The sequence below is a fragment of the Uloborus diversus genome, chromosome 3 (assembly GCF_026930045.1).
Source record: "Uloborus diversus isolate 005 chromosome 3, Udiv.v.3.1, whole genome shotgun sequence".
NCBI lineage: Eukaryota > Metazoa > Arthropoda > Arachnida > Araneae > Uloboridae > Uloborus > Uloborus diversus.
In genome coordinates, this window is record NC_072733.1 from 58,024,166 (window position 1) to 58,029,731 (window position 5,566).

The window sequence follows — 5,566 nt, forward strand, 5'->3', positions numbered from 1 at the left end:
TAATACAGTGAAACCTGTGAAAGTTTACCTCTTGCGGTGCACTACTTTAGTGGTCAACTTAAACAGGTGGTCAACTTACAAAGGTGGTTACCTTAACAGGTTTTACTGTAGAAACATAGAGTTTACGAAGACATCAAGAATGCAGAACTCTTTCGTAATTATTGGAATAATTAATTTTGTAAGTACAGTGCTGTGCTGCAAGTTTCGCATTCAATTTTGTTTAACTTTATTCACTCATACCCCATAAGAGTAATGAAAATAAAACGACCGACTACTGTCTCGTACATGGCCGAGCACTGGATTTTTATGGCCGACTACTGAAGCATTTTCTCGTATTATCAAAAGGTCAGTTTTTAAAGTAAAAATGTTATTATTTCTGAAAGTGAATCATTATCAGGAAAGTATGGCCTAAAGTCTTGCATTGTTTTTGTTGTTGTGTTGACTGCTGAAATTTGTAAGTTAACAAAAAACAGCGATCGCCTTCTTAAATGGCCGACTACTGGAGCTCTTACCCTATATGCAAATAACTTATCGCTCGCTCCTTTCAAAAATGTCATGCCTCAAAAATTAACGATTTTGAGTTATATGCCTTTTTTTGAACTGCCATGAATGATGAATGAGTAGCATATCTCTGCAAGACCTGCATTTCTATAGCTTAATATTTCGCCGTTAGAGAGCAAAAGTGTCGTATTTGCATTTTCAAGTATTTTCGAAATGTTTTATTCAAGAATGTCACATCTTGGTTTGTGCTTGATCCAATAGGCATGAAACACCTGTGTCGTTTAGTGAAAGATGATATTATTTATTCCGAAAACAGTGTTGCACACAAAAAATGAGCATTTTTCATTCTTATTTTTTAATCAAGAACGCACTATTTGCTTTTATGTTGGTATTGTCAGTATTGTAAGGAGAACAGTTAGTAATAATAATTGCACATTTTGAGATACTTCAAATTATCTTTAAAATTTATTGCATAAACCACAACTTTTTAAAACTTACACTTTTTACAACTCGGCTTCACGAAACAGAGAAGAAACACCAGATTTTCCCTAAAAAAGACATTATGCGCAAGAAAAAGTTCAATCAAATTCATGAAATTTAGATTTACTACATGATATGTTACTTTTAATTTTTAAAATGGCTCTACTAAAAAATCACGTTTTTTGAGGTATGACCTTGTTGAAAGAAGTCAGCTTTATGTGCATTGAATGAAAGAAGATTCTAACTTCAACTAACAAAACTACATTCATTATGAAAGTTCCTTTGTTTGAATGTTTTACAAGCTACATTTCCGTTCTTCTATTCAACTAGAAAGCAAAGATGAATAAGGTTTGAAAATGAAAGCCGTGATACTAATGCAACCATAGACGTTATACATTCAATTCAAAGCATCGCAATTACAAATTATTACCTATAAAGCTGTGTGTCTTCCTACAATGATGAATACATTTCATTGAATCTGTTCTGTAACATTGATCGCTTAGTATTATAACATGGCAATATATTATATTACAGGTGGCAATTGTTAAACATTAACTGATTGCCAAAACTTAGTTCGGAAAGCTGTCGTAAAATAACAAACTAAATAATTATTAACATTTCACTCTAGCTTATAATGAATTAGTGATAACGTTTCATATAAATACTGAGCAAATACTAATTAGAAACCTCAACCTTGAAGCCATCAAAAGTGCGATATTTGTTTTTTAATTTCTAGAATAATTACTTCATTAGATTTATGCTAAGTTTGCTCCTAATTTGCGATTCACATAAAATATTTGTGTTAAATCTTGGTATGTTGTAGGGTTGTGAGAAGCACTTTGAAAAAATTCCTCACAATGGCAAGAATCTTTTGAATAACTAGATTATTTAAAAGCCAGACTTCGAAATGTTACGCATTGCACTTGTATTTAGCTTTAATAAAAGACAACAAAATAAACAATTTGTTTTTATTTATTTTATTTTTTTACTATTGAATTTTTTTTTTTTTTTTTTTTTTGCTATTAACCTAACTTAATTCTGTCAGTTTTTTGTTTTTTGAAGAGAGCAAATAGACGCAAATAAAACACAGGAACGATAACTATTCTAAGCGCTATTATAATTTCTCTATTCAAAACATTTTTCAACCAAGTATTTTATTTATTTATTATTTTTTGTCGTAAAAGTTGTATATGCAATAAACTAAAAATGAATTTTTAAAATTTATTAGTTCTTTAAGTAAACCTGAAAAGAATTACTGAGAATATTGAGTCTCTTTTCATTTTATCCAACATTTTGTTTTTGTTTAAGGTGCTTTACATTTTAAAAGCCAACCAATGGAAGACGCAGAAATCAATAAAATGTGTTTTTTATCTAGAAATGTTTAATAATACTCGAGTCAAGTAAACTAAGTATTTTTACTCTTATTTTTAATTTTTGAACTTTAAACTAAAAAAAAAAAAAAAATTCATAAGCAAATCAAAGAACTCCTCTTGAAAGTACAGAAACGCTTTTTTTTAAATTATTAAAACTAGTTTAAAATATCATTTCCAAGACAAGCTATGAAGAGCTTGTAAAAATACTTTCTAAATAACTTGTTTCAGCATAATACATCGTCTTTCATCGAAGCCGAGATGAAGGGTTCCTTGTGTATTTTGATATTACTTGAGATTTTATGAGGTAACCAAAATATGTCATGTCACTTTAAATTTTACAAGTAAAATGATGTACGAAAGATGCAGCATGTAGAAATTTCAATAATATTCATAGACATTCGGAACTTTCTAACCATTGTGGTAAAACTATGTAGTTTCAGAGGCAGAAAAGTTCGTCAAGCTTGGGACAAGAGTAGAACTTTCACGAAAATTGATATTTAGGCAGAGTTAGCCGATTATTTTATGGTTATTAATAGCCTGGTATTGTATAACTCCATTTAATAGTAACACTGAAACGGCAATTAGTTTTTAGTTACTCTGTGCGAACTCTGGCAGGTCTTTTTTTTAAGTTTAACGATCTTGCATTTTTCTCTCCACACTGCAAAAAATAAACTGTTGTTTTTACAGTATAATACTGGCAGCTCACATTCCAAAGAAAAACTGTAAAATTTACAGTTCTAAACTGTAAAATTTGCAGTAATATACTGTCTTATAACAGACTTTTATTGTGAAATTTACAGCGATAAACTGTAAAATTAGAAGTTATATACTGTCTTTTAATGGAAATGCCCTGTGAAATTAACAATGACTTACTGTAAAATTAGCAGTAATATACTGTTTTTTAATGAAACTGCCCTGTAAAATTTACAGTATCAAACTGTAAAATTAGCAGTAATATACTGTTTTAGGAATGAATTGGCCTATAAATTGAACAGAGATAATATGTAAAATTAACAGTAATATACTGCTTTTTAATGAAATTGCCCTGCAGAATTAACAGTAACAAACTGTAAAGTTAGCAGTAATATGCTGCGAAATCAGCTGCACTGCTCCGTAAAAGCAGTAGTATACGGTTTTATAAATGATTTGTACAGTAAAATTAACAGCAGTAAACCATAAATTAAATAGTTATAAATTTTTATGCAAAAGAGTTTTCTCCCCTATTGTTGTCTCTTTTCATAGCCGAAATCAGGGGCGTAGCTAAGGGGGGGTTATGGGGACAACCCCCCCCCCCGAAAAGTTAGTCTCAAAAAAAAGAAGAAAAGGGAAAAATTCCAAGCGATTATATATATATATATATATATTATATATGTATATATATATATTATATATGTATATATATATTATATATGTATATATATATATATATATATATATATATATATATATATATATATATATATATATATAAGAAGTAACCCCCCCCCCCGAAAGTCGGGTCTAGCTACGCCACTGGCCGAAATCACTGCTTTTACAGCTGAAGAACAATATAGAAAAGTAAAGCAATTGATTCTGTATGTACGTTGTAGAAATCAGCCTACATACGAAATCTGTTCCTTTTCTAAAGTTTTTCAACAACAAAAATAATGTTTTAGGCTATGAAAAGCAACAAGTAAAGAAATATAAAAGCATTTTTCATAAAAATAATTAACTGCTGCCAAATATATGTTTTATTGATATTAATTTCATTGTACACAAAATAAATCAATGCCCAATTTATATTTTATAAACACCTGTTAAAGGAGGAAAAATTGTGCTTTTTCTTTTCTACAAAAAACTTTTAGCTTTTGTTGCCAACTTAAAAATTTACAAATAGAAGGAAATTGCAAGATATGGTCTGAAGCTTTATTTTAAGAACAATTATAGCCTTTCATAAAACAAAACTTTTTGATCCATGAACGTAGTAAAAATGAGAAGTTTTTTTATATATATAACTGAAAGCATTACTTCGTATCTTCACTGAAAAAACTTTTTTCACTTTCAGCGTTATTGTAATGCTAAAATGAGCAGCATAACGTGGGAAATGTTTTACAGTATGCAATCGATTATACCTTTAAGTTTATTTTTAACTTTATACATACAATTCCTTGCATTTATTTTCCTTTTCTGGAAAAACAGATTATTTCCATGGTTTTCTTCTTTTTTTAATGTTATAAGTTGCACTTGTACCTACTTTATTTGAGAAATACTACTAACAAACTAACGTTATTTCACACCATATGTGCAGTATTCAGCATTTAGACTGCACAGAATGGTTTTTATTGTAAACTGAATAGTATTATAGATTAGATAATATTTGATATTATTAACCTTTTTAAGTTTACGTAGATGAAAACAATAAATATGTGACAGTTCAGAATTCCAGAGCTACTAAACAGAAACAATTTTTCACTCAGTAAAATCTGTCAGGTTTATATAAAGTTTAACTTTATATTCTGTTATACTGTTTTCATGAGAAAAAACGAAACATTCACACCATTAAAAATCGCCAAACTATTTTATTTCGTATACATTACCTATAAATACAGATTATTACAGTGAAATTTTAGAAATTCATTTAAAATCGAATGCAAATGCTTTCAAGGTCAACATTTTTACACGAGCTTATTCATTCTTCTTTGTGACATCTTTGCCGACTTTGGAGCCATCATTAGGCCTTATATTATGAAAACATCTGTCAAAATAAAAATTGTTAGAATCTCATAAAACTTGTGGACACCAAAAAACATACATGGAAAAATCAAATTACGTAGGTATAAAAATACGCCCTAAAATAATTAAAATTACGACTCTGAATGATCTGAAATTAAGGTTGCCTTGAGAGTTGTTTTTATTTTGAAACTGTTTAACATTTACCTAAATTCTAATTGAATCGTTTATTTCAGGAACCAGTTAAGCGCTTAATATGTTGTTTTAAGGAGAAAAAAAACTGTTTGGCAGCAATTTGCAAATTACGCATTTGTAACGGTGGTTATTAATCGGTGGTCTAGTTGAAGTACACCTAATCTGGATACTTTACATAAAAACTCAAAAAAGAAAATAATAAAGAAAATAATATCTTACATTTTATCTTCCATGTAAAGAAATGCACTTATACTGGTTTCTGAAGTACAATTTAAAAAAAAAATCCTTGTAATTTTCGGTATTTTTGA